Genomic DNA, 18,608 nt, shown 5'->3' with positions numbered 1-18,608 from the left:
GTCCAAACCCATACAGTGTAAAACATCAAGAATTAACCCTAATGCAAACTAGGGACTTTGAGTGATGATGATGTGTTCATGTAGGTCCATCAACTGTAACAAATGTCCCATGCTGGCAGGGGATGTTGAGAAGCAGGGAGGCTGTGCATATGAGGGGCAGAGGGTAAAAGGAAACTCTCTGTACCTCCCCCTAAATTTTGCTGTGAACCTAAAACTGCTTTAAAAACTGAATGTCTTTTTTAAAAAAACCCTACTTTCTTGGGTCAGCTTGTGACTCTAGATTCTTCTTAACTCCTGCAGAAATCACTTGCCGTCCATTAGCAATATTAAGACTGTACTAACATTTCAGAGCTCAGATGAAATATTTTGCCTTTGCTGTTTTATCACAAGTTGTTGGACTCCTACTGCAACTGATCTTAAGCAGAGAAAAGAAGATTGGAAGAAAATGACAGATCATCAAATCACAAAGAACTTGGGGGACTATGTCCTTGATGACTGAAGCTGAAAGTTTTCCTACTGATGTCACACTGGTGTCCCTGTTTATTTGCACAAGAGAACTTTTACAACCATTTAGATGGGGCACACACAGGGCAGGTATATAGACCTCTCCCTCCTATTGAGGCCTTTGGATAGCATGAGAGGTTTAAGACCTTAGAGTGCTGACAAGACAAACACACCTTACATGTCTGCCTCAAAAACGGTAATAAATGGAATGGGATAACATGCTTCATCCCATGGAATGTTGAACTTTTCCCGAATGCAAAACTGCTTACATAGCTAGAGAGGAAAGTTATTTCAGTTTTTATGTCTAATTGCTGAACTGCTGAGATTTGCATTTTCCCATAATCAGTGCCTGGTGATGGCTGAAACATCTTGAGAAACAGCTAATCCAGCTCTCAGGGGAGGTGCCCCCAAGAACCACCATCTTCCCTAACCAGCAGTTTCTCCCACAGACACTTCTGCTACCACTCAGAAATGAGAGTTCTAGAAGGAGGAAGGCAAGTGAAATTTCCCCGTACCTGGAAGGGTTAAGCTCTGAGTCAATCTATAGCAAATGGCACACCCAGTTTGAGGTCCATGAGGGTGAAGTAATTAATCTGTGAGTCACATCACTGAATACATTCTATTCCACAGAATGTTGGTTAGCAACTCACTTCCAAACATCATGTCCACCGGCTCTGTGATACCCACTGTTTGAAGGTGAGATGAGCTGCTGATTTTGACTTAGCATCAGGCAATGAAACAAATCTGGCATTGAAATGGATTTGGGTTTTCACCCATAGATTTAGACTCTGAAAAGAAGTGCTACGTTGCATGATTCTATTTTCACACTGAACATGAGAGCCAGAGGGGAAGGACCACCTGGTACCCCTAGCTGAGGGGCAAAGGAGAGGCGCTTCTGAGAAACTTTCAGTGTAGGAAAAAGAAGGAAGAAAGGAAGGAAGGAAGGAAGAGAAGAAGGAAGGAAGGAAGGAAGGAAAGAAAGAAGGAAGGAAAGAAAGAAAGAATGAAAAGAAAGAAAAGACAAGGAACCGAGCTCAATGGCCCTCTTGTTTTATTATGTCATGGTTCTTTCAAAGGCTCTGACTATATGATTAAATTCTTAGCAACCGGCAGGACTTCATATTGATTGGTGTTTTTAACCACAGCCTTAAAAACCCAGTTATCATAACTACAGATCCTATTAAAAGAATCCTTTGCTTGTACGTCAGGAGGAATGAGCAGGCGTGAGGGTGAGGCTATGTGTGTCTATCGCTGGGAGACAGGTGTGATGAGTTGCTGTTTTGTTGCTAGGCAATAGGTTTTATGTGACAACTATTCCCTTCCTCTGAAGAACTGAGTGCTCTTTTGTTTCATGAAGGCAGTGCATTTTCCTAGTATAAGAAGTACACACGGAGTTTACATTAATTCATAAGATTATAGTAAACAGGGTTTATGAAAGGGAATGCTATTCTATCTTAATTCCTTTGCTTGCTTTCCATTGCCACCTGAGAAATCTTTTGCTTAAAGAGACGTGCTTCTTTCCTTTCCTTATCTGATGACCATTGTTTGGCTTGTCTGGCTGTGGTTCGTGTGACTGTGAGTCTCTCTAAGCCTCTAAACTCTCCAGGTCAAGTAGTCAATTATGCCTCTGAGCTCCTCAGCAGAGCACATGTCAACATTTGGAAGTGTTATTAAATTTGATTTGATAATTTTAAACTAGTTAGCGAATCCTGATGTGAGCACTTTATGGTCTCTTCTATAGTCCTTCTTCTTTTATTGATTCTATCCTAATTTAGCATATGTGTTTTGTACTGACTATAGTCTCCCCCAAGGTAGGGCCCTAGATCGCTTGCATCCCTCTAGCCGTAATAGCGTCTAACTTGGGATGTAGTAGATGCTTAATAAATGCCTATTGAATAGATGAATGAATAGATGCACAAAGATTAATATAGTGTTGCATTTTCCAATTACATAGATTTTCAATAGATTCAAGGCAGGCTCCAAAAATAGTGAAGTGGCGATTGATTTATTATAGGTACTGTAAAAAGAGGCAGAAATAGAAATATGCTTTGTTTAGAGAACTTTCCTCCATAAAACCATACATTTTACACAGAAATACCAATCAAAAAATCTCAGGTATAGATTCAGAATATTGATATTCTTCTAATTTTAGTAGACCATGAAGTTAATTCCCAAAATGGAAATGGCTTGAGAACCAGCCCTGGGTTCCCTAAGGTAAGGTTTTCTCCTAAAGCAGTTAGGGCTTTGCTAGTATGTTACAATATAATCTTGAAAACGTATCCCTGACAACAGAAGTGACGTATGTGCTGGTCCTCCTCTTTGCCAGTGTAGGAAAACCTCTGGATGAAGTTTGTCTTTTGGGTTTCAGGAGATTAAAATGCTTCCCCCGCCCTATCCCGGCCACCTTCTAGGATGTCGATTTTTGTTCCCAAAGTATAACGGTTAATACTGACTGAGGGCCAGCTGCTGTTCTAAGCTCTTTACGTGAATTAATCTCTTTAATCCTCACCACAATTCTGTGAGGTGGATGTTATTATTGTCCATTTTATAGAGAAAGAAACTGACACACAGAGAGGTTAAGTAACTTGCCTAAGGACTCTGCATCTAGGATGTGGCAGAACTGAGTTTGGAACCCTAACTCCACTCTCCTAGCCCTTCTGTGACACCAGCTCTGAAACAGAGAAGGGGAAGGAAGTCCGAACACATGAATCATCACCACACCAGGTGGCCTCTCCACACAGCAGCTGCCTTCCACACCTGCCCTCTCCTTGGCGTTGTTCTGGGCCAGTCCAGGGCTGATGGCTCACCTGTACCAAGGCGCAAGAGTCTTGCACATGTAGTGAATGCAAGTGTCAGTTCAGTCCCAGAGCTCCCTGTCCCTGGACTGAGCCTATGCTGTGGCTGAGCCCCGCTTCCCTGGGCTTGACTTAAGACTCACCCCTCCAGACCTGCACTGTGAAAGCCTGGGACTGGCCTTTGTGGAGAGCCAGGAAGGCACCCTGACACCAGCTGCCTCAGCTGCATCCTTACAGCCTCAACAGCATCTAACTTGGTGTCCACCAAGAGGAGGTGCAGTCCCTGCAAGGGCAAGCCTGGGGCTACACCCAAGGGGACGTGCTGACTCGCATTATAGAGAGAACATCATGGCACTCCAACCCTGCCAAAGGCTGCCAGAACATAACCCGCCCTCTCCTCCCAGGGGCGGGGGGTGGGGGGCAGGCACACACCACCCCTCACATACACACACTCACTCACTATGTGCTTTTATGTAACAGGGTTGCCTTCTCACAACTCTCTTTTATCAGCAAACACTCCTGAAGGTACGGCCCATACCTGCATTCCAAAGACCACGCAAATCACTTCCCTCCCTGCTAAAGGCCCTCACTCCCAGAGTGACTCACAGCAACTGCCAAAGAGTAGTCAGCGGTGGGCCCCACCCTTCCCACAGGAAGTGAGAAAGGGTATATAATTTTTCTCTGGGTGCTGCTGCACATGTTAAATAGGTGATTTTAAAAAGTGAGAGCTGTTTAAGAGGTAGTGACAGCTCTGAAGTACAGAGTCAGGGACCTGGCAGTAGCCTGGTAGAGGCCACAGGATTCCTATAAACTCTTTTTATGAACAGGGCTTTGAAATTCCAGAGCCCGCAGGAGGTGGCTCCCTCTTTGATTCAGCGGTGCTGTGCCACCAAGAATGCACTGAGGATTGGGGCACTCGGGACACCTGAGATGTGGGGTCAGAGAGGCAGCCCCAGGGGAGAATTCCAGAGCTGGGGCTGGGTTCTTTTAGCATTAAAAAAACAAAGTGTCATTTCTTCCAGGAACCTCCTGGTAGAGCCCTAAAACCCCTACTAAACAAGTGAACGTTTATGCACCTTTGGGACCCTAACAAAAGTCAGGGGGAGGCCATGTCTGAAAGGCCACAGCGGTCCCTGAGATAATATTGATGTACAAGCTACCATTCAACGGCGCTCATGATGTACGCCAGATCACCTGTTTTATTCCAACTATCCAGCTTAGACAGTCTCCAGGAATTGGGGCAAACCAATATTCCACTTATAATCTCTCCAGAAAGACGAAGGGGCCACCTACAAACAGCTCTAGAACCACACGAGACCACTGATACGTGAGGAAGACACAGATCACGGTGCTGTAGTCACCCGGGTCTTGTTAAAATGTGGATTGGCCAGGGGGAGGGTGTAGCTCAGTGGTAGGGTGCCTGCCTAGCATGCACAAGGTCCTGGGTTCGATCCTCACTATCTCTGTTAAATAAATACATACATAAATAAAAAACCTAATTACCGTCCCCCACTAAATAAATAAATAAAAATATGGATTGCAGGTAGGGTCTGAGGTTCCGAATTTCTCTCAGTCGGTACCAAGCCTGCTGGTCCGTGGATCACACTTTGAGTGTTGGGGGTACTAGAGAGCACTTGGGAAGGGGTGGTCAGTGGACCCTGTTAGACTTGGGGAGGCTTCCTGGTGCATGAGGGGCTGAGAGGGGTCCTGGTTGGATGGGGAGAAGAGGAAGACACCCCAGATCCACCTGAGGGAAGTGAGTGACCTGGAGAGTCCTCATCGTATGTGGCAACTGTCCCCTGTCACAGACAGGATCAGCCAGACAGATATCCTTGGGGGAGTGGAAGTGTGTGAGAGGCTAGGAGCTTGGGGACTGGACTCTGCCATTTAGCAGCTGGGAGACTAGGCAGGTTTGAGAAGTGGGGATAGTAACACCAATCCCCTAGGACTGGTGTGAGGATGGAATGAAGCTGGACAAAGTGCTTAGCACAGAGCCTGGCACAGCACAAGCAGTCAGTAGATAGAATACTTGTTGATATTATTATTATTATTATTATTATTATTATTATTATTATTATTATTATTATTAACATCTGAAGCAGAGGAGGGTTATATCTCCTGTTTATTTCTGAGCCTTGGGCCAACATATCCCAAAACAGATGGCTCCCAGCTGAAGCAGGAGCCCCCCCTTTTTCATGAATTTCCCTTGGGGTGTAGGGCAGTCCATGATGCTGGGGTGGATGGGAGACTTGCACGGCCTTGATACCTTGACAAGAGGGCAGAAGGGCCTTGATTCCAGGCCCTAAGGAGGCCCGAGACTGTCCCTTTTCCTAGACATGAACAGGGAAAAGGAGTTAGCATACTCAGGACTAATTTATTGGTGGAAAAATTTACTTTAAAATATTCTAAATAAGCCTGTCCTGGCATTGAAATGTCACCATATGGCAGGCTCTCAGCCACACGGAACCAGGACACGTTCTAACCTGAGGTGCAGCCAGATCCAGGATGGGGATTTCCTAGTGTCAGGTTTTCTGATGCCGCATATCTCAAGGGCCCGCGAGGCCACACAGCCCGGCCTTCCAGGACAGCAAGAGCTGCGCTGAACGTAGTCACCGAAGCACCTTCAGCAGAAGTGCGGTGTTCACTTCTCCCAAATATTTCCCTTTGAGAGATAAACCAAGAGATAAATGGAAGGTATCAGGCAATGTCAAGCTCCGGCCAGGCCAGACCTCTCTGGAAGAGCAACTGGGAATGTTGATGAAATGGGCAGAATCTAAACAGCTATGATTTATTTCCCACAATCTCTGGCACTTTTTAATCCTTTTTTTCCCCTCCTCCCTTTCTTTTTAACAGGGCAGAGCAAACAATCTTAAGGCCAATTGGCTGAGCTGTGTGTTTTTCTCAGATGGATTTGTTGGTGAAACGATGAAGTTTTTACATGGCTGTTATCAGTGCATCATTGCCACTCCAGTTCCTTATCTTTTCTTTCAAGGATTTAACCAACATGCAAAGATGACACAGGCCACCTCTTGTGCCCCTTCTTTTCCCTGGCACTGGCTGGAGAGCCCTATCACCTCTGGACTGTTTTCCTTGCCCCACACTTGCCCCACCCTCCGAGGTGCCCAGCCTCAGAGCGCCCCCCACCCACCCCGGGAGGCTCCCGCAGTGGCCTCTGGCTGACCAAAGATTGCTAGCTGGGAGCTCCTCCCACTCAGGGCCTTCCTGATGTCAGGTCTCAGGCCAGGATGACAACTGAGTCATCTCACCCTTGTTTAGGGGAGGGAGGAGGCCTCCCAGAGGCTCCCCACCCTTACCTGGGGTCACAGATGCATTTTAGGAGTGTATTTATCAGTTTGGCCTAGCAGAGATTAAGCAGGCAGTTAACAGAATACTTGTAGCAGCCACACGCCAGGCAGAGTGTCAGGGTGTTGGGTCTACAGAGATGAGCGAGACATGGTCCTTGCTTCTGGCTGTTTCCAGGCCACCATGGATGGCAGATAAAGAATTCATGGTTAAACTGGAGGTGATGAAGGCAGAAGCAGGCTCTGGGCCCCAAAACCATGTGAGGGAATGGCCGACTCTGCTTCTGAGAGGTGGAGGCCTCCCAGAGGAGGTGACATCTGGGCTGTGCTATGGTCTGAATGTGTCCCCCAAATTCATATGTTGAAACCCGAACCTGCAAAGATGATGGTGTTAGGAGGTGGGGCCTTGGGGAGGTACTCAGATCATGAGAGAAGAGCCCTTGTGAATGGGTTTATTTAGCGCCCTTATAAAAGAGGCTCCTCACCCTTTTACCCCACGAGGACGCAGAGAGAAGGCACTAGTGCTGAACCAGAAGGAGGGCTCCCACCGAACCTGACCATGCCTGCCCTTGACCCAGGGCTTCCAGCCCCCAGGAGCTGTGACAAATACACTGTTGTCATTTAGAAGCCACCCAGTCTGCAGCACTTTGTTACACAGCCGGAGCAGACTAAGAAAGGCTGTTTCTTCAGGGCTGAGTAGAAGTCTGCCGGGGGAGAAGAGGAGAAGTACACATGGGCCAGCGAGACAAGGATGTGAAGGCAAAGAGGTGGGTGTGAACCAGATGTGGCCTCTTCAGGGGCAGCATTGGGGTTGGCTGGCATGAAGGAAGGAATAGGACCAAGGGAAGGTGAGGCTGGAGAAGAAGCACCATGGAGGTTAATGTGAGGGGCCGATGTGCATCCAAGGGGACACAACCTTGTCCGTGGGCAGTAAGGAGCTAACTGAGGACCACGGTGGCTCTAATGATGGGACCCTGAGACTTGACAGGAGGCATGGTGGTGTCGGGGAAGATCAGGTGAAGAGGCAGCTCAAGGGTTCCTGTTGAGAAGGGCCTGTAGTATCTAGTGCAGTACCACGCACTCCCGGGCGCTTGATAGGTTTCGTGATGTAGGTGACACGCCCTATGTGGTATAGGTGAGAAAAATATTGCAGTGAATGGTTACTCGGCTTAGCAGCCTTGTGACATTCTCCAGAGTGACTCTGCAAATTGCACTGTAAGTAAAATCCACTATCATTCTCTATGGCCTTATTATATGACTTGTGTACATGAAGTATGACCTCAAAATAAATGGGTTTGCCTGGTGAACAACCCATGTAATCTCTGGCATCTCACGGAACAATCTCCTTCACATGTGGGTATAGTCATTCTGTTGATACCAAGAGGGTACGTCAAGGGGACAGCCCAAACCAAAGCTTAGGGTTATCTGGAGAGAAAAGTCCTAGCAGAATCCTGATTCACTGGGTTTAAAAGACGCTGCCACAGAGGAAGTCACTGAGTCAAGAGTCAAGAGACTCTTCTGAATAGGTGGGTCTGTCTGATTTGTGTGGAATCAAGGGTGGATTTCTGGAGAAAATGGGGCATGAACTTTGAGCCCCTCACTTGCATGGTCTCCTTCCTGCAAAGGTCCTGTGCCAATTTTTTAATTTGTAATTTTACATTATTTTTCTTGGAGAGGCATAAATAAAACCTAAATCTGCCCCCGGGTATATTTCCAATCCGAACATGACATTAATCTTCAGCAGTAAGCAATTAGAGCCATGGTAATATTTAAGCATTTTATGATTGGAGATGGCTCCCAACTGTAAGGATGCCTTAATGGAAAGAATGAGGGGTTGTGTTCACGGTGCTGCAGATTCTGACTTCAATAGACACTTGATCTCAAAAAGTAAATTTGAGTAGGGGAGAATATAGCTCAGTGGTAGAGCACATGCTTACCATGCATGAGGTCCTAAGTTCAATCCCCAGTACCTCCATCAAAAAAAAAAAAAAAAAAATTACTCCCACCCACTGCCAACACACACACACACACACACACACACGCGCACACACACACACACACAGAGTAAATCTGCATTGCCAGGCCCAACTTTTCAAAATTCTTTTTTTTTTTAAATTGGGCAAAACTGGCTCAGTAAGGGTGACTAGGCAGACTGCACTGCACTAGTGGATGCCTACTAAATGTGGTACTAAATTGTGGTACAAATATATTAGTGCTAACATGCTTGAAGTCCTTGGGGTTTTGTGTTGTTTTAATAATTCCAAAACACAAAACTGTTGCAAGAATAATTCAAAGAACTTGTTAGTTCTTGAACAATTTGAGAGTAAGCTGCAGGCATGATTTCCCCTTACCCTTAAAAACCTTCATGTAAATCGCCTACCAACGAGGATGGTCTTCTACAAAACCACAATATAACCATCAAGACTAGGAAATCAACACTGGAACATTACAACTATCACCAGCTCCATTCCATTTTTCACCAATTGTCCAAATGTCCTTTATAGACAAATGATCCAATACAGGATTAGGTACCTCACTCAGTTGTCAAGTTTCCTTAATCTCCTTCAGTCTGAAGTGGTTGCTTGGTCTTTCCTGGTCTCTCAAATCATTGACATTTTGAAGATTATAAGCCAGTTAATTTATAGAATGTTTCCCAATTTGGATGTGTCTGATACATTCTCGTAATTAGATTCAGATTAGACATTTTAGTACGAATTTCACAGAAGTGATTTGCGTTCTTACTGTATCCCATCAGGTGACATGTGATTTGTCCCTTTATCAACGTCCCTTTATCAATGATATTAATTTCTTTGACAGCTCCTGCCTCAGGTTTATTGTACAAATAGCACAGGAGGACACCAGCTTCATGCAAACAGCAGTCCTTCTTTCCTCATATTGGCACATGGAGACCTTTACTCCAGGGCCTTCATGGGGCACAGGCACTTTTAGGAGGCCTGAGCGGCAGCTGGAACTGGAGCTGGAGCTGGACCTTAGTTTGAGTCTTGGCCTTGGCCTTTGGCCAGCAAAGCTTGAGACTCTTGGGGCTGGAGGCACCAGCATTGCATCCTGAGCTTGGGGGAACAATGTAGGCAAGTCAACTGAACTTGTGGCTAATGTTCTTTGGGATCTTGGGCTTGACCTCCTTGGGCTTGACAAGTACCCTGAGAGCCTTGGCATGTACACTCATGGCCTTGGCACTGTTGGCCTGCATCATCTTCAGACTCTTCTTATGCTTCTTGGCAAAGCACATGTTCCTCACAAATTTGAAGTCTTAAGAGTCATACTTTCATAGTTTCTCAATGCCATTTGTGTGCCATTTTCAGGACTGGTTGTGCATGGTGTGGTTCTTGGATGTGGCATGTCTGCACTGTAGCCCACCAAAAATGTTAACTTTGATCATCTGATTCAGGTGTTATCTGTGAGGTTTTTCACCATTAACTTACTAATTTTCTCTTTGTTTGAGACTATGCAAATATCTCATTCCTCATCAAACTTTTGTTCACTTGGTTTTAGCATCTGTTGAAGTTTCTTGCTTAAATTAATTATTACTATGATGAGTTACCAAAAGGTGATTTTATAATTCTATCACTCCATCTATAGTTATTGATTGGCATGCTACTAGAAGTCTGAGGTGTCTCTTCTCTCTGCCTATCTATCTATCTATGGCAATATTACTTTATAGGCCAACAAGATGTTCCAGATTCATCTTATACTTTCCCTGATTTAGCTGTGGAATCAGGGAACCCCAGTTGCTTTCAGTAAATAATGGGCTTTAGAAAACAAGATTTTGGTGCTAGGTGTGCTCATTGCTATTGGGGGTCTGTTTTAGGCTCTCTCAATAGTCAGAAGTTGAAATTATAGGTGTACATATACACACACATATATTGAAAACCATCAGTACATATTATCTCTAATTTCAATGCAATACAACATGGTTCATTCTAACATCTCCCCTTTCCATATCTGTAACTCCTCTTTTCAACAGTGAGAAACCTGATTGCCATTATCCTCAATATATGTACTTATTTGCTCATTCTTCTTGCATGAAAACAGTCTCCTGACTCTGCCAGATCACTGCCCTGCTTAGCACACCTTTGTGTGAGCCACTGATCCCAAGGGCTGTGAAATTGAATTATTAAAGGAAGGCAGGCCTTGGTTTCTTTTTAAAATGGGAATATGATGGATTGTGTATACTTCACGTTTGTAGACTGGCAGTATCAGCAACATGGATCAGCTTAAGAAAGTGACTTCGGAAATTCTGATTTTATGTCTTTCACTTTTCACTGGTAAACTTTACAAAAAACTTTATCTACAGGGATGAAATCCCCAAACCCCTGGGTTACTGAGACCATCAGGTCTTGGTAATTTAAATATGCATTTAAAGGGAAATCTGTCGTATTTTATCTAGTATTTTCAGATGTTTTGTAGTAAGAGTGTTTTCAAATTAGATTGTCTACCTTGTTACCAGAAATTTCAGTTCTGAACACCTAGTTTGAAAACACCTTGAGTAATTACTCTGAAAGGTACACTTCTACTGGCAAGTAAGTTGCTATGTAGCCAGGCCAAGAATGTATGCCACTGGCTCCCCTTGGAAACCTCCAGCTTTGGGAGAATGCCTGGGAAACCTCTAGACAACAGTAAAATGTCAGGCTTTTTCAAAGTCTGCCCATCTTGACAACCCATCCCTAGTGGTGTGAAACAGCTCCTTCCTAAAAGGCTTTTCATGCACCTGGGAAGCTGCCCTATCTATAATCTGTCTATCTATCTATCTGTCTATCTGTTTATCTATCTATCTCCCTTTAGTCAAGATTCCCACAGCAATCACCACAATGTTTCAGCCAGTCTTCTGTTATCTGGAGCTTTGAGAAGGGGCTTGTGACCAAGGACTAGGTGAAGGCATCTAATGATTGCCGACATTAGCCAGAGAAGGGTTTATCTTTCATTCTAGGCATTTTTAGGATTCCTGCTATAAAATACTACCATCATGAACCATCCTGCCCTGCCCAGATCCACCCAATGTAGTGTAACTCTTTAGTTTTACTGTCAAAGGAATAATCAAGACTCCCCAGTGCAAGGCACAGTAAATGGCCAGGAATGTTTCTGTATTTTAACTTGACAGATTTTGAGTTACATAGTCTTTGGACACAGCCATTATAGAATCAGTATCCAGCACCTTTCCTATTTCAGGTGTACCTCGGAACTGATCTTCAGGTGTTCTTTCCACGGTGTGCATTTCTTATGCTCCACTGATTGTTTTGGTAGGAACATTTAGCCTCCATCTTATCAATAATGTTTATGTTAAAATGTGCCCCTTTGGTGACTGTGGCATTCTGTAACAAAGATTTGCTGGCTAGGACCTTGTACAAGCAAGCCATTATTATAAATTCCCAAATAAAGCAGAGAGCCTTGGCATGCGTTTCATAGTAAAGTGAGCAATGTCAGTAAAAAAGAAAAAAAAACCCTTAAACTTGCAGTTTTTAGACAAAAGGGCAAGTCTAAACATATTAGAATGCTGTGTGTATTAAATGTGGCAATTATCCCCCACGCTGCTGGAACCATTTGTTTACTATCAGAGAACAAGGACTGATGTCTGGTAAAATAATTTCCCTAAAAATTCAGCTGAAGTTCTAATTCTGGGCAAAGCAGAGATAGTAAAATACCTTACCACGGCAAGTAACAGGGGCAGTACCACCTCTCAGAACTGTTCACCAGATCCAAGGCCTCCATTTTTCTTCCTTTAGAACAGCACGGAAGGCCTGTCTGCAGACTCCAGGAAGCAGCTTTTCCACATCGTCTTAACTTCCGTTAGGTTCCACACTACCTGCAGGATGGGGATCAAATGCTTTAGTGTGGCTCTCAGGCTGCTGTGTGCTGACTGCCTGCATCTCTCAACACTCCCACAGCCTAAGCCCTTGAGCTTGGTGTTGCCTACAATCTCCAGAGCCTTCTCCAACGCTGCACCCGTGCACACAGACTTGCATTCCTCTATGGTAGGAATTAATTCTCAGCTGCCTTGTTTGCTTGTTCAGCTCTTACCTCCTCTAGACTGCAAGCCACTCACAGCAGCTACCATGACTAATTTAAATTTATGTGTATGCTTGGGGCATAGAAAGAGAGCGAGTTATTTGTTGAATGAATGAACTCTTCAAAGGGGCCATGTAGATTCTCATAGGCTCAGATTCCAGGGTGGAGGCTGTGTTCACTTGCTTCGCGATATAGCAGAGGGCACTTTCATTACCTGCTACTACTTGGTTCCTCAGTTTTGTCAACAGAAGATGTTGTATTGAGGCAACAGTAAAGAGTCAGGGGACTGGCAGGTTTTCAAAAGCAGCCCTTTATTGGAGCAAAAAATTATCTGAGCCAATCACACCCTAAATTACTCTTGCTGGCAATAAAAGGAGTTAAAAGGATGAATCCAAACCATTATATTAAGCTATATTGGCATCCAGCATCTATTATATTACATGCTCAGTTCATATCACTGCATTTTTGTAGCTAATAACTTACCAGTTATTTTCAATAACTGATTTTGTATGTTATGTTATATATTAATTTCTTATATCATATTATGTATAACTGTATGTTTATTTCTTACCCCTAAGACACAAGTTCTATTAAAGACTGTTAGGTCTAAAAGTGTACATTACGGTGATCTAAAAAAGTGGGTATGTCTTATTTCTTTTCTGTTGAATTGGCTGCTCATTGGACTGAATCTCATAACCCAAACAGGTATTTGGGTATCAAGTACATGTTGCCTGAGATACATTTTTGAATTAGGAAAAAGTAGCCCCACCTTAATTGCATTTAATGATTTGCAAATTTCTGGAGATTCAGTTTACTTAAAACATATTGGGATCTGTAATGGTTCGCAAAGTTAGCATTTCTGTAGTAATATACACCTCGCTGTGCAAGACACACACACAAACACACAGCACATTTTATAACCTTATATTTGAAAAGAAGAATTAAAACCTTCTCTTTCCCTGACTAGCAGTAATGAGAACAATCGGCTAATTGATTAAGCAAGATCAATCAACAAAAACGAACAGCTTTAAAAGGTGAAAACATCCTCTGAATTATATTTTAAAAGAAATGCCTTTAATTTTTATTAATGCCTAGTTGTTCCAGTTCTTAGTTTTTGTGTTTGTTTTTCTTTTCTTTTTTGTCTTGTCAGACCATGTCATTCTCAATAAGAATAAAGGTCAGAGTTGGAGCTTGGGACCAGTAAGAAAAAACAGCTTATTATTACCATAAAAGCAAAGGCAATTTCCCTAATGCCTGCTTGTGAACCAGGCTCTTTTTGTTGACATGTTTTCAGAAAGCTCTATTAAAGAAAAATCAATCCCTTATACCTAATAGATGTTAAGTAACTATTTGTTGAGTAAATGACAGATACCATTAGAGCTGAAGCTGATATTTGGAAATGATTGTTTCTGAAGTTTCAATAGGGATGTTTAAAGTTATAGGTGATAATAAATGTCTTACTGTGAATTATTCCCTGACTATAAAATTTAGTACTGTCAATGTAGCCCTGTAAAAGGAACAATAAAGGAATAATCATCACAGCTAGGTGCTTTCCTTCTTAAACGTTCAAGGAAAAGGGCAAGAAAGATAACCAACCTTTTTTAACATCTATATACACCACACACTAATCCAGGAACTTCAGAGATCTCACTTAATCCTTGCAGCAAAGTAGGTTACAGATAAGGAAAATGAGTTTCAGAGGAGTTTAGAAACTCACACAACATCCAACAGAGAGGGAGGGCTGGGGATTGCACCCAGGCCTGTGTGACCTGGGGCCCTGGAGCCACTGCAGTGTCTTGCATTTGGAACTTCCATCAGGTAGTTCTGGAAGCTGTATAGGGGAAAGTGTAGAGAAATGTTCTGAGTCAGTCTTAAGACCAATTTGCTTCTTGGTTCCTAACCAACTAAGTGGATCTAAGTGAGGCCGCTTTGTAAACAATCCAGTCTCCATATCAACAGGCACAGCACAATCCAAAATCTTTCCCAAAACTTTGTACTACAGGTTTAACATGGTCTGTTGTTCAGGGGAAATAGACTGTTAAGACCCCTGGCACCATTATTTTCCCTTCCTAGCAATCCTTTTCTTAAGCCAGCACAGCAGCAGGACAAACATCTTCCTGGGAAATTATGACACTGACTGATTGATCTCATCTCCTTTTGTGCCAGACAAGACTGAATTTCCAGTCAGATTAAACAAGGAAAAAAGAAACTACAGAGCTTAGTACTCAAGGGCACAAACGTTGAAGTCAGAACACGTGGCACTGCCATCATGTTAATGTGTGACTTCAGTCAAGTTATTCAAACCCTCTGGGCCTTAATTTCCCTTTCTGTAAAATGGGAATAATAATGGTATCTAAGTCATGGGAATTTCATAAGGACTAAGTGAAATGTCTGTTAAGCATTTAAATGCCTGGCTTACTGAAAATACTTAATGAGTGATAATTTTTATTGATGCTGTTCAATAGTTACTAAGTTATATTCTACATACCTAACCGCAAAAGATCTCATGGCTGTGCGCTCAAGAAATCTCAAAGGCCTTTATTTCAGGGGCTTTGCAACCATAAGTGAACTGTGATTCTTGGGAGGAACACAGAACTCTTGACTAGAATCCCTTTCAAGCTAAGTTCTCATCCAATAGAAAGTGATGGTTTCAAATAGTCCTTTTCGCTTATCTTTTTATGTATGGTAGGACTTTTCGTGAATCACACGTTGCATTTATTCAGTAACTTTCAAACCAAGAGAAATGAAAGAACCTTGAAATTCAGAGCAGTAATACCACCTGATTGATTAACAGCCAGGAAGCAGGGAAGGCAGACGTGGCTCTCTGATCACTAAATGGAAATGCGGTGGAAACAAGATCCTCCTGCGACGTCTAAGGAGTGTTCTGTTCCTTTGGCTTCAGAGAAGGGTAAATGATAGCACCGAAGGGAGAGAGGAAAGGAGGCCCGGGGACAGCCGGACGGAGAAGGCCTCTGAAGGCTGGTTTAGCAAAGAGCGAGGTAAGGGTGGCAGAAAGGCAGGTCTGCAGAGGGAGCTGACAAGCGCTCTAGACAGGAAATGCCACCTGAGCGGCTTCGGGCTCGAGTCGCGTAACGTTCATGCCGTTTCTGTCATGTGGCTTCTGAGTGTCGGGCCATCCGGCAACTCCCTCCCAGAGGCGGGAATTAGTTCGGCTATCCACAGCCCCTTTCGGCCATACAAGCTCTTTCATTAAAATATAACCCAACTGACAGATTGCACAGGGAATACGGCGGCCCCAGAGCAACCTCGGAAAAGGTCGGGGTCTCGGGACGCCAGAACGCAGACCGCCTCCGACCGAGAGGCCGCAGGAAGCGCCCCTCCCCCGGGGCTCACCCCGCCCCGCGGCGCGCAAGCGTGTCCTCACCGGCAGCCGGCCAATCAGAGCGTGCGACCTAAAATAGCGCCGTATAAATGCGCGTGCGGCCGGCGCCGCCAGCTCAGAACCGCGCTGGGGTGGGGTTGCGCGCGCAGGTGAGTGGGGCGGGGTCGGGCCACCTGCGGAGAAGGGCGGGGTGGGCCCCCGCGCACCTGCTTCCGCCTGACGTGGGCGGGAAGGCAGTCAGCGGGGGCTCTCCAGCCTTGGCAGAACCTGCGTTTCTAGGGGAGTAACGCGGGCCGGCCGGACTCCACTTCCACAGTGCTCATCACTACCTCGTCTAACTGATTTCCTCTTCGGAAGGAAGCACCATCCGCAACCTGCAGGCTTGCTAAGTCGAAGGACTCGTTCAAAGAGCAGACCGCAACCGAGTTTCCGGTGGCGACTCCCTGTCCCGCTCATGCAAAAGTTAACTTAGCCGGCGCTTAAGCCCCGGAAGAATGGACGCGTTACACGCTCTGAGAGCAGGCTCACAATTGTGGGTGGGAGACAGAAGGGTACCCGCCCAACTGAGGCCGAAAGTGATAAGACAGACATCCTTCCCAAGAAATGATCAATCTAGGGAGGCATTTCTAGGGTTCACCTTTCTAGGAGGAGGTGACTTGAGATAGTAGGTGGGAAAACAAAGGCGTTGGCGTCATACACACATGCGTTCCAACCTCTGAACACTTAAGCAAACCTCGAGTGGCCCCATCTTTAAGGTGCAGTTAACAGTACATGCCCCATAACATATTTTTGAGGAGTCCCCCCACCATGATCATGTTCATTTCTCTCTCATTTTCCTTCCTGTCTTCCTTCGTATTCTCTCCTTCACTTTTTTTCTCCTTCATTCCTTATTATTATTATTTTGCTAATTGAGGTATAACTTTCACATAATAAACGGCACAGATCTTAAGAGGACAGCTGGGTGAACTTTTACACATGTAATCAGCTCCCAGATCAAGATGTAGGATATTTTCATCACCCCAGGTTTCCACCTGCTCCTTTCCAGTCATACTTAGGTAACAACTATTCTGACTTCTATTACTGTATATTAATTTTGCCTGTTCTTAAATTTAATATGATTGCAGATAAGCAGTGTACCCTTTTCTGTCTGGTTTCTTTCACTCAACATAATGTCTGTAAGATTCATCCATGGTATTGCACATATCAGTAGTTTGTTTATTACTAGGTAGTGTTCTGCTATATGAATATACAACAATTAATTTATCCATTCTACCACTGATGGGCATTTTGGTTTTCAGTTTTGGGTTATTATGAACGAAGCTGCTGTGAACATTCGTATGGTCTTTTGGTGAGTAAGTGTACTCAATCTTGGGTACATACCAATGAGCAGAATTTTTATGTCTTAGGATAAGTGTATGTTTAGTTTTAAAAGACACTGCCTAGCAGTTTCCCCAAAAGATTGAATTGATATATGAAAGTTAGTTACTTCACATCCTTGCCAGGAGTTGGCATTAAGAGTTTTTATTAAAAAATTCTTGGTGAGTATGTAGCAATACCTCCTTGTAGTTTTCAGTTGTATTTTTCTAATGAATAATGACTTACTAACTTACCAGCCTTTTGGGTTATGTAATTTTGTGATATGATTGTTTAAGTCTCCTATTTTGTATGGGTTTGTCTGTCTTTCCCCAACAATTTCTATGAAAGCTTTATATTTTCTGGATATGAGTCATTTGCTAGGCATATGTGTCATGAATATATTCCCCCCACCTGTGCCTTGCCTATTCAGTTTTTTATGATGTCTTTATTTTATTTTGTTTTTTAAAATGAGCATACAATAACTTTTTTTTTTTTAATTTACAGTTCTGTGAGATTTGACACATGTCAGATTTGCTGAGACTGAATTGATGTCTTTGGAAATAAGTTACCCTCAGTCCCTCCAAGGGCCCATGTCAGACCATGTAGTCATGTAGGTGCCCACAAATGTAAAACTTTTTTGAGCTGTGCACTTAAGATGAGTGTTCTTTATGCACTTTATTGTCTGTATATTAAACCTCAATAAAAAAGTAAAATCTTTCTGTCAATGTGTCCTATTCCCCGCCTCCAAACACCACTACCATCATACTGGAGCCTTCAGTATGGTCAGTCACCTGCTGGTTGTCTGGGGGAAGAGTGACCAAGTGGTGGTCTGAGTGGCAGCTGAGTTAGCACCTGGGTCTCCAGCTTCTTTCAATCCATGTTCCTCCCTGAGCTGAGCCCAGGGCTGCATGGACTGCCCTGCCCTTAGAATCCAGTGAGGATTTTCCTTAGGCCACTGGCAAGGTACAGCTTCACACTGAGGCTCGGCTTGGTCTCTGTCCCTACGCATGTGAATGACCCTGTCTTAAAGTGTCCTAGGGTATGAAAAAGGCAGCGAGAAGGAGACTATGCCCCAGGAGAGGAGAGGCATGGAGGTGAGAGGTGGGGAGCACAGATACTGAAAGGACTGGTTCACAGAATTCCTGAGTAGAGACAGTGGTTAAATACCTCCCACTGTGAAGGTATAAAGGAAAGAGGGAAAGGAGGAAGGAAGAAAGGAAGCAGCGAAGGAAGGAAGGAAGACGGAAGGGGAATGGGGGAAAGGAAGGAAGAAGGGAAAGAGAG

General features: G+C 44.2%; 2 long non-coding RNA genes across 5 annotated transcripts in view; one reads left to right on the top strand and one right to left on the bottom strand.

Annotated features, from left to right (window-relative positions):
* Positions 1-15,956, bottom strand: part of LOC116154453 (uncharacterized) — a 38,619-nt gene extending 22,663 nt beyond the window's left edge. For 2 of the 4 annotated variants that reach the window (XR_004138392.2, XR_010381203.1), the window contains exons 1-3: positions 15,405-15,956; positions 14,343-14,456; positions 12,267-12,422 (exon numbers count right to left, since the gene is read on the bottom strand). This is a non-coding gene — a long non-coding RNA (uncharacterized LOC116154453). Of the gene's footprint in view, positions 1-5,403; positions 5,630-5,782; positions 5,962-12,266; positions 12,423-14,342; positions 14,457-15,404 lie in introns of those variants that run through there. The other 2 variants (XR_004138391.2, XR_004138390.2) reach the window with 2 other exon arrangements.
* Positions 15,957-16,152: 196 nt separating this feature from the next.
* On the top strand, positions 16,153-18,041 carry LOC135321574 (uncharacterized). The gene is made up of 2 exons (XR_010381437.1): positions 16,153-17,316; positions 17,829-18,041. It is a non-coding gene; the product is annotated as an uncharacterized LOC135321574 (long non-coding RNA).
* Positions 18,042-18,608: the final 567 nt, after the last annotated feature.

This window comes from Camelus dromedarius, chromosome 6 (assembly GCF_036321535.1).
Source record: "Camelus dromedarius isolate mCamDro1 chromosome 6, mCamDro1.pat, whole genome shotgun sequence".
In the NCBI taxonomy this organism is placed as follows: domain Eukaryota; kingdom Metazoa; phylum Chordata; class Mammalia; order Artiodactyla; family Camelidae; genus Camelus; species Camelus dromedarius.
The sequence above is the reverse complement of the archived record's forward strand: the minus strand, read 5'-3'. Positions and strand labels throughout refer to the sequence as shown.